Source organism: Dreissena polymorpha, chromosome 1 (assembly GCF_020536995.1).
Source record: "Dreissena polymorpha isolate Duluth1 chromosome 1, UMN_Dpol_1.0, whole genome shotgun sequence".
In the NCBI taxonomy this organism is placed as follows: domain Eukaryota; kingdom Metazoa; phylum Mollusca; class Bivalvia; order Myida; family Dreissenidae; genus Dreissena; species Dreissena polymorpha.
The window spans coordinates 26,113,676-26,124,999 of NC_068355.1; the positions used below are offsets into that span (position 1 = coordinate 26,113,676).

At 37.2% G+C, this 11,324-nt stretch overlaps 1 long non-coding RNA gene across 18 annotated transcripts in view; it reads right to left on the reverse strand.

Annotated features, from left to right (window-relative positions):
• Nucleotides 1-10,299, reverse strand: part of LOC127864961 (uncharacterized) — a 28,842-nt gene extending 18,543 nt beyond the window's left edge. For all 18 annotated transcript variants that reach the window (XR_008042374.1, XR_008042375.1, XR_008042376.1 and 15 more), the window contains exons 1-4: nt 10,187-10,299; nt 8,670-8,735; nt 3,171-4,060; nt 256-2,574 (exon numbers count right to left, since the gene is read on the reverse strand). This is a non-coding gene — a long non-coding RNA (uncharacterized LOC127864961). The remainder of the gene's footprint in view (nt 1-255; nt 2,575-3,170; nt 4,061-8,669; nt 8,736-10,186) is intronic.
• Nucleotides 10,300-11,324: the final 1,025 nt, after the last annotated feature.

The window sequence follows — 11,324 nt, forward strand, 5'->3', positions numbered from 1 at the left end:
TCAAAATATGGAGGTTCACAAGTTTACGTGCTTTTTGATATAAATGCAAAGTTTCAATCCCTCTAGCACAATACTTTTTGATCTATGGCGGCCACAAAAGGGTAAGAGATGGAAGGAAGCATGGAAGGACAGACAAAATAACGGATGAGGGCAAATCTTCATACCCCTCCTTACCTCATATAGTGGGGACATTAATATCCATATTCTTCCAAAACTTATTTGAATGACTGTGATACTGTTTGCATAACAACCTACCTTGTAGATGAGGTGGTCTTGGCCTCTGAGCAGGGTAGTTTGGAGTCCCATGGTTAGACTGGCTGTACCCTGGGGGTAGGAGCTTTGCCCAAAATTCCTGACCCAAGAGCTTGACGCCTTTACCAAGGCATTGTCCATGGATGTGGGAGCCCAACTGACCAGAGGGCCTGTTGTTGTTCAGCTGTGTAAAGATGTGTGATTACATGGGGTCCTGCAGGAACTGGAAAATCTAGAAAATCCAGGAATTTTATCATATTTTAATAGACCTCTACACAAATAAAAATGCATTTTAGTCGTAGCAGTGTGGTCATTAAATTAACCTTTTCCTGGATCAACTTAGTGCATATACTTATGCCAGTAACTGACAACTGCCATACTATAATCATTGAGAAAATGGACATAACAATTATTTCATGACCATTCAATTAACAAGTTATGTGGCTGACTATATCCCAAAGCAAAATATGTTGTGTTTTTTAATTGTTAGAAGAAACTACATCTTCTAATCTGTATACAAATACTATAAGCTAAAAAGGTATCATTGCTTTCTAGTCAAACAAAAAGTTGTAACCATTGTGACGTAAACTATCATCCAATTCTGCAAGTCATAATATGTCGCATGATGTTATAGATTGTCTAAGTGTTGTAATTTTCAGTGAAATATGATACAAAATGTAGATGCACAACCTCATATGAGAATGAAACTACCTGAAAGTTTGAATGCTGAACGTTGAATTTGTAAGTGAACACCCACAGGCCACAGACATTTACAAAGACCGACAGACATCCATCCAAGGTGATTCCTATATACCCTATATACCCCAATCATCACGGGGGTATAATGAATAAATATCTTCAGGGCATACAGAGTTTTTTTTACCTTATATAACAGACGCCGAATATCGGCGTCTTCCCCCACCAAACTAGGCTGGTTTTTTCCCCTTTCAGGACCAAAAATCCCCCCCCCCCAATTTTTTTTTTTTTTTTTTTTTTTAATAGAAAGATGTGTCTCATGATTATATTATCTCAATTCTATTTTAATTTAATCTTGCCAAACGTAATAAATTATGAAAAAAACAATGAATATAGTTTAAACATGTACACATGTATTGTAATAATGAGAAAGTAAGTAAACAAATCCCCCAAAAAGGGACATGCCGCGAAAATTCCCACGCGCACATTTTTTCCCCAAAGTGGAAAATCGTGCGTAGAATTTCCCCAACATAAGGGCTAAAGGCCCCTTCCCCCACAACCCAAAAAAAAACCTGGCATATTCTTACTCCAGCGCGTATTTGTATACTTAAAACATGGACAGGTGGTTAATTTTAATTTATAGATATCCTTATTTAAAAATAAATGCAGATAATTATTTCATAGAATGTTGACTGCATTTCAATAATTGTTTAATTTAAAATAACAAGCATTTTCTTTAATTTATGCAAGGGGAATTTTGTAAATATACATGTGGAAAACAAAACAAAAACCTTTTGGTTTAGAGGCTTAATTTTTGCACAAAAATGTATGAAAATATGCCCTGACCCTTTATGATTAAAACTGATGTCAAATCAACTCTTATATGTATTTATTTAGTCAGTTTGACCAATTTAAAAACACAAAATTTCTGATCAGTAATAGGAACTTTTCTACAGAAAGGTCAGAAAAAAGCTGATGTAACGTGAACTAAATGTGCAACTCTAAACTCTTTAAAAACTGGGCTAAATGCATAAGCGCAAAGAGTTGTTCCAGATTTGCCTGTACAGTCTGCACAAAATTATCAGCCACGACACTTTCAGCTTTTATGGAATTCTTTGTTTTAAGGTATATTCGGAAAGTGTGGTCACAAATTAGCTTGGGCAGACTTTACACACTTTTCTGGGACAACACTTTAGGCACATGCATTAAGCCCTGTTTTCCCAGAGTGCAGCTGAAATACTTCCTGTTTTTGTTGCTGCTGCGACAGGGCCAGAGATTGTGTGAGTCTTGACGCCAAAGTCTCCACCCAGAACAGGGAATGTAGGACAGCACTGCTCCTCAGGCGCCAGGTTCACATTATTAGAGAGCAACATATAAAGGTCAGTCACGTTAACAGACGAGTCACTCAGCGTCTGCTCTATCTGTGGATCAGATTGTTTCATCTCGAGTGACTCGTCATGATGAAAGTTTAACTCACCAAGGCTCGGCTGTTGGAAGTGTTGATTTAGGGCCTTGTGAGAAGATGTTAAAAGGTGGCGTGCTGAATTTCCTGAGCGAGTTGTAGTATAAGTGGATTGGGATTGCCTAAACATTCATGATGTTTGTCTTGTTTGCTTATAATGTTTTCTGCAAAGGAAATGGAAAGTAAACTATAAATAGTGTCTTTAGTGACAAATGAATATGCCTTGACAATGTATGTTGAAACACCTTACTTAACACACCTGCTTTTTAATGCAACACATTGAGTCTTTACTTATATTTAGGATTGCATAATGATTTATTTTTCGCCAGTTAGCACTCACAATAACATTGTAATAATGAATAACGCGCACCAACATGGTAAATCGAAATTTTGGGGTTTTAAACAGTGAGGAATACATGGTAAAGTACATTATGTAGCAAGTTGCCATATTTTTCTGTACATTAAAAAAACAGGAATAACTTAAGCACTTTTAGACGTGACACTATACCACTTTAAATATGACGCAATACAACATTTTGCTAACGAATACTTAACAATTTAGAATCAGTGCTATAAATATAAATGTTAAACTTATAGAGCTGAATATGGAAATGAACTCAATGTCACAACCCATTCAAAACAGTATTTGTTTTGGCAAACATTTAATTGGGAATTAAGCCAGTAATTATCGAAAAATATGGAATAGACTTTTTGAGATTAGGAATGCTTTGACCAAATAAATAACACTGTAAGGTCTCACCTGAAGCTCAAGATGCAGAGATGACATTCTAGCCTCGCTGATATTGCTAAGGGCCCAGTTTGAGTTCTACCTAACATCAGGTTGAGAGCCAAAGGGCATACTGGACCACAAAACAAAACTGCTGTCATTTTTCAACGCCTTCTCAAGCGCCGACTCAATGCCAGGCTGTTTAGGATTGGAGTGGGAAGTTACAAACCCTGATGGGTTCACCTTTAGCATCTTGTTTCAGCTGTTGGTCGAACTTCCCGCCTGAGGCATGGCCATGGATGCTCTGAGTGTTCACAACAAAGTAGGTGCTGCCTTTCTAAGTTAGCAACTGCGTCAAAAGTGCGTTCTCTTTGGACAGTTTGGACACCTGTGAGGACAAATCGGGACTGTCCGTAAAGTTACGACTGTCCAGGAGTATGCCAGTGGTAAGCATACGCTTCCGACTAAAACTCTACAAATATTCCTTGATTTTCTCTTGTTACTTTCCGTTGTATTGTTTGTCCCAAAAAGAATGGAACGAGTTATCCAACTTTGTATTTATCGTGATATTAGTTGTGAAGTCCAACATTGAGAACTGACTGTACATGTTGCCATAACTGCTGCAATAAGTCCTTGTGTCTGTAACGGTTGTCCCATCTCTGGCACTCGGGTCTAACAAACCAAACAGGCTCAAGTGCGGATCACTCGACACGAAAATTGTGGTTGATGAGAACCATGTGTGAAAACTCTTTGTGCTCAAAATTTTTTATAGGAGGAATTTGTTCAACGATGCTGACCCTTTGAAGCTGGAAGTCAAATGGGAGAAGCTAGGGGTCAGGGGAGGGGTCTTGCTTGACTTGAGGCTTGTGCGGGCCCGACTGGTGCTGTTGCCGTACCAACTCTATATCAAAACCGGGGCTCTCCTGAAAACATGGGAAATATGAACTGGTACAAAAGGTTTACATTACAATCTATAACAAACCATGTCTCTTAATAAGAGTTGAAGTTTTTCAAAGGCAAAACTTCATTCTCATGAATTTTGAACTTGGCATTTCACTGGTTCCTTATCCAAAATAACATTACAATTGATTCAATCAAACCATATCGTACTCAAACATCATTTAAAGTGTTTGTCAATACTTTATTAATCTGTCAATTCATAATTAATATTTTTAACTTTAATGCAATCCCCAGACATGGAAAGGCCGCGTTCCCCCCCACATCACTGGACTGTAAATGGCCAGCCTTTCACCAGACAGTTGTCTTCTTTGCTGAGCGAGTAGCTGTAACGTTGAGCGAACCAATATGGAATATGCATACTGCACAGGCTAATCTGGGACAACACTTTACACACATGCATTAAGACCTGTTTTCCCATGCAACCTTACATTGTTGCCATTGCATGCATGAAAACTAACTCTAAAGCTTTTATTACACTGTGCTGGGAATGAGGCTCTTATTGAGAACAAATGTATTCCACGGAATCATATTTATAAGCTTTATTAAATATCTCACAACTTTATAAAAACTCAAGGCCTTATGAGGATGACAGAAATTCTCGGGGTGTTGTTTAACTGAGGTTCCTGTATGATAAGTTGGAAAGCATCGAGCTGAAGAAGAGTTTGAGTTATTGATCCTCAAGTAAAACAAGTCCTGCTGTAAACATGATATACACAATAAAAGACGCCATTTTATGTTTTATTAAATAATATCATTCTTATCAATTTCATCTTTAACATTCTTTGTACACAGGTTACACTGTAAACCATTATTATTTGAGGGACATTATTTATGTTGATTTTAAGGGTTGACTGATCCACAAATTTATCACACACAGAAAAGTAACTGACACAAATTCATCATTTATTTTTCTGAACTGAGAAATCCACAAAATGAACTAATGTGTCCGTAAAAGTCTTTTTGACCACAAAATTTCGGATGAATATATATATATATATGAGTTTACATTATACAAACAAGTAAATTTTAGGATATTTTATCTTAAGTAAATTCATACTTTTCTTTTCCACCTCATCTTTTTTGCATTCTTACTACATAGGGAATACATAAGCAGGTCTTTTCTGGCATGTTTATTGGTATGTGAAACGGACCCATACGCAAAGCGTTTTTCTTTCTTTAACACGGGCTGTTTGTAAAACATGCTGTCAGTTGTAGTGGCAGCCATGGTGTTAATACGTTTTTTGTCACTGTGACCTTGACCTTTGACCTAGTGACCTGAAAATCAATAGCAGTCATCTGCCAGTCATGATCAAGGTATCTATGAAGTTTGATGATCCTAGGCCTAGGAGTTTTCTTGAGACATCATTCGGAAACAATTTTACTGTGTCGAGTCACCGTGACCTTGACCTTTGACCTAGTGACCTGAAAATCAGTAGGGGTCATCTGCGAGTCATGATCAATGTACCTATGAAGTTTCATGATCCTAGGAGTAAGCAGTCTTGACTTATCATCCGGAAACCATTTTACTGTGTACGAGTCACGGTGACCTTGACCTTTTACCTAGTGACCTGAAAGTCAATAGCGGTCATCTGTGAGTCATGATCAATGTACCTATGAAGTTTTATGATCCTAGGCATAAGCGTTCTTGAGCTATCATCCGGAAATCATTTTACTGTTTCGGGTCACTGTGACCTTGACCTTTGACCTAGTGACCTAAAAATAAATAGGGGTCATCTGCAAGTCATGATCTATGTACCTATGACGTTTCTTGATCCTAGGCGTAAGCGTTCTTGAGTTATCATCCAGAAACCATTTTTCTATTTCAGGTCACCATGACCTTGACCTAGTGACCTCAAAATCAATAGGGGTCATCTGCGAGTCATGATCAATGTACCTAAGAAGTTTCATGATCCTATGCCTAAGCATTCTTGAGTTATCATCCAGAAACCATATGGTGGACAGACATACTGACATACTGACGGACGGACCGACATGAGCAAAACAATATACCCCCTCTTCTTAGAAGGGAGGCATAAAAAGAGAATTAGGCATTCGATCTCCAAGTGTGGATTAAAAGCGTTCATTGGTGACACCACATGTCTGCACATGTGTAGATACAGTTATTAAGACAAAGGCTGTTTGTAAAACATGCATGCCCCCCATTTGGGCTGTCAGTTGTAGTGGCAGCCATTGTGTGAATATGTTTTTTGTCACTGTGACCTTGACCTTTGACCTAGTGACCTGAAAATCTGTAGTGGTCATCTGCCAGTCATGATCAATATACCTCTAAAGTTTCATGATCCTAGGCCTAATTATATTTGAGATAACATCAGGAAACCATTTTACTGTTTCGAGTCACTGTGACCTTGACCTTTGACCTAGTGACCAGAAATTTTATAGGAGTCATCTGCCTGTCATGATCAATGTACCTATGAAATTTCATGATCCTAGGCGTAAGCATTTTTAAGTTATCATCCAGAAACCATTTTACTATTTCGAGTCACTCCTGACTGTGACCTTGACCTTTGACCTAGTGACCTGAAAATCAATGGGGGTCATCTGCCAGTCATGATCAATATCCCTTGAAGTTTCATGATCCTAGGCCTAATTATTCTTGAGTTTATATCAGGAAACCATTTTACTGTTTTAAGTCACTGTGACCATGACCTTTGACCTAGTGACCTGACAATTTAAAGGAGTCATCTGCCTGTCATGATCAATGTACCTATGAAATTTCATGATCCTAGGCGTAAGCATTCTTAAGTTATCATCCGGAAAACATTTTACTATTTCGAGTCACTGTGACCTTGACCTTTGACCTAGTGACCTGAAAATCAATAGGGGTCATCTGCCAGTCAGGATCAATATACCTATGAAGTTTCATGATCCTAGTCCTAATTATTCTTGAGTTAACATCAGGAAACCATTTCACTGTTTCGAGTCACTGTGACCTTGACCTTTCACCTAGTGACCTGAAAATTTAAAGGAGTCATCTGCCAGTCATGATCAATGAAGTGTTCTGCCGTGAATTTTTACTGTTGGGGACAGGGACCCTTTAGGGTTAAAAAAGTGGGGACAAAAAGGAAAAATATGGGGACAGAGAAATATATTTGTAGCAGAATTTATTTTTCAGAAACTAATTATATTTTACTTGCACTTTTAAATTTGTTTGTTTTCTTCTAACAGCAAGTCCACAGGACGTAACATTCTAATTCAACCATGAATATTTTAAAAACTATTTAAAACTGTCAACAATAGTCAACATATTCACAAAACTTTCAACAGATTTATGGTCATTTAACTCAGCATTGTGTGTCAAAGTACTTGTCCAATAATTAGAACTACCGATAGTAAAGGCGTTTTTTGTGTGCTTTATGCGCAAAGTGTATGTCATTGTGTTGTTGTCAAACAGTGACCAAGACAATTTTCGAAGCCAATTTGCTTGGAACATATGTTTAGGGCCAGGGGTAGACTTTTTTGTCATTGCTAAATGATGTTGGGACTTGGGAAGACTCTGTTGGGGTGTTGTTATTATTATCGTCATAATTTCTAATTTTACTTGCCGGAGGACAAAAACTACAATGGATTTTGTTTTCTTCGTCCGGTCACTTTACGCCATTTTGATTGGTTGTTATAATCTCAACTTACCAATGCAATAAAGTGTTATTAAAGTAAATTTACCATTGGCTGCACAATGACGTCACGTCCAATGATATAATTTGTTTTGATTACACACTCACTCGATTACCTTACCGACTTACCAATTGAATTGATTAGTTTTTATTACTAATTCCTGTGCGCTGGTGGACCCATATACGGAAAACAGGTGGCGACAAATCTTTTATTTTTGCGCCAATGACGCCAGGGCGCATCCACGGCAGAAAACTGTCAATGTACCTATGAAGTTTCATAATCTTAGGCGTAAGCATGCTTGAGTGATCATCCAGAAAACATTTTACTATTTTTACTATTTCGAGTCACTGTGACCTTGACCTTTGACCTAGTGACCTGAAAATCAATAGAGGTCATCTGCCAGTCATGATCAATATACCTATGAAGTTTCATGATCCTAGGCTTAAGCATTCTGTAGTTATCATCCGGAAACCATTTGACTATTTCGAGTCACTGTGGCCTTGACCTTTGACCTAGTGACCTGAAAATCAAAAGGGGTCATCTGCCAGTCATGATCAATGTACCTATGAAGTTTCATGATCCTAGGCCTTAGCGTTCTTTAGTCATCATCAGGACACTATCTGGTGGACGAACAGAAGGACCGACAGACTGACAGGCCAACATGTGCAAAACAATATACCCCCTCTTCTTCAAAAGGGGGGCATAATAAGTGCCTTATGATTAATATGTCTCAATTACATTTCAATAAGATCTAAAAAAAAGTATATTACTAGCATAATATGATTTTATTCTTTTAATTTTAAGTTTTAGAAATAGATATATTAAATTTGTTTTTCTGAAATCAATTGACTTTTCGCACAAAAAAAATAAAAATCCCAAAATTGCATTTTTACCCAAATTGGCCATGAAAAGGCCTGATAATTAAAACGTCTTTGTTACCTTCTGTGTATTCAGGTCATCCTTGTCCACCACATCCTCAGCATCCTTGTCCCGACTCAGCAGCCACTGGAGCAGCAAAATAGCTTGATGTTTTTCTTGTATGTATATTTAGGATTCACACAAATTTATATAAATGTAATGAAAATCAATAACAGATGTTCAACAGCATAAAATATGGTAAACAAGCAAATTCGTTGAATTGATATCCCCCGCCTATATACTTCTGTACCCAGAAGTGTTATATTTTTACACTAAAAACAACATTTTTTTGAAGATACAAAGGGCCATAACTATGTTATTATCTGATGGTGTACAATGCCATTTTGCGTGCATCATCCTCTTATGCATATATATACTCATACCAAGTTTCAATGAAATCCGCCAAAGCACTTCCAAGATATGGCTCCGGACACAAAAGTGCCTATAGTAAAAAGCATTTTTTCAAGATACAAAGGGCCATAACTCTGTTTTGAACAGATGGTGTACAATGCCATTTGGCGTGCATCATCCTCTTATGCATATATATACTCATACCAAGTTTCAATGAAATCCGCCAAAGCACTTCCAAGATATGGCTCCGGACACAAAAGTTCCTATAGTAAAAAGCGTTTTTTCAAGATACAAAGGGCCATAACTCTGTTTTTAACAGATGGTGTACAATGCCATTTTGCGTGCATCATCCTCTAATGCATATATATACTCATATTTATTTTCAATGAAATCTGCCAAAGCACTTCCAAGATATGGCTCCTGACACAAAAGTGCCTGTAGTAAAAAGCATTTTTTCAAGATACAAAAGGCCATAACTCTATTTTGAACAGATGGTGTACAATGCCATTTGGCGTGCATCATCCTCTTATGCATATATATACTCATACGATGTTTCAATGAAATCCGCCAAAGCACTTCCAAGATATGGCTCCGGACACAAAAGTGCCGGACGGACGGAAGGACAGCCGGACGGACGGACAACGCCAAAACAATATCCCTCCGCCTCTGGCGGGGGATTATTAATAAATCTCACATCAAGTGTTACATTTCTGTAAACATTGCGTAAAATATGAATATATACTCCTCCAAAGATTACTTAAACAATTTCATATTTTATTTAAAAAATATTCATCCATATACATTTCTTACATGGCATGGTGTTTATGGAAATGAAAGTCTAAAAATAGCCTCAGTTGCTATGTACATGTGCATCTATGTACAAATACTAAATTTTCAGTTGAAATGCTTTGTTTTTTTCATGCGAAGTTTACAAGAATTAAATTTTAGGACCATAATTACACAAATGTTATGACAACAATAACATAATATGCATTAGATCTAATGTTCCAACAAAAACCCTCATATTGTATAAGCAGATAACAATATGTGTACATGTACATAAATTATTTGTATCTTTAACTACACACTTTATGTTGTATTGTAACATCACACACTACTATGTTCGTATGCTAAACAACACATTGTAATTGAAATACTAATCACTAATTACAACAACTAATACATACATGTACACACTATTCCACTCTGAACACCAGGATGTTGTCACCCCACCACTGTCCCACAATGATTGATGATGTGGTGCTGCTGTAGCAGACTGAAAATGGCCCCCACACTCCATGCCTCTTAGTAGCCAGCGTAGCCAGCTTACTCTGCCCCTCCCAGCCCACCTGTTGTACAGTGTCGGAATGGTATCCACAGACCAGCACCTGGCCTGCAGGGGTCACATGTAGACCATGTGGGCCCACTAGTGCTGGGACTGTGTATGTAGCCAGGAGTGTGCCATCCCTGGCCAGGGTGAGAAGCTTGTTCTGCCAGTAGCTGATGATGTACAGCCTGTCTCCTGTGGGACTCACAGCACACTTCCATACTGCAAAACAGAGTAACATCAAGATATTGAATTACTGTAAATAGGCCTTTACACATCTAAAATATATGTATACATTTCAATGATTCAATAGTAAAACATGACAATAAACTTCAGTAGCAGAGCTATTTAGTTAACGTTTGACATGTTGAAATGCAACTGTTGAGTAAGATATGAATTGAAGCAAAACAATTACACAGTTGGAAACAATTACACAGATGGAAACAATAGCACATACAGAAACAATTGCACAGTTCAATCAACATGTTTATTCCATGTTTCTATGTGCAGCATGAATAGATTTCCCACACATGTATACATGTGATAACTATGTACTGAAATTAGTGAAATTGACCAAAGCAGACATAACTCATGTGCCGTGTTACAACGTTATTTGTGTTTATTAAGTATTAATAACAAGAAAAATAATATTCGAAACAACAGTTATTGACACTTTTCTAGCTATTTAGTTAAAAAACCAATTTCAACAGCAAAATGTTTAAATGAACATACTACTATAATTACAATGAAATTAATACATACATTTGAAAACTTCATAAAAAAATACAACCACAAGAGTACCTATGTTATGGTGTTATGAAATTATTCAATTTATCAAACATATTGCACATGTACAATCATTTAACAACCACAAAATTAAGACAGGGTCAGAAAGTGTCTCTTTCCCAGGAACACAGTTTCTATTTATAGACATGCCATGTAGTGACAGTCAAAATACTTCATTTCTCATGTTTATAAATCAATATTTCTGAATCTTG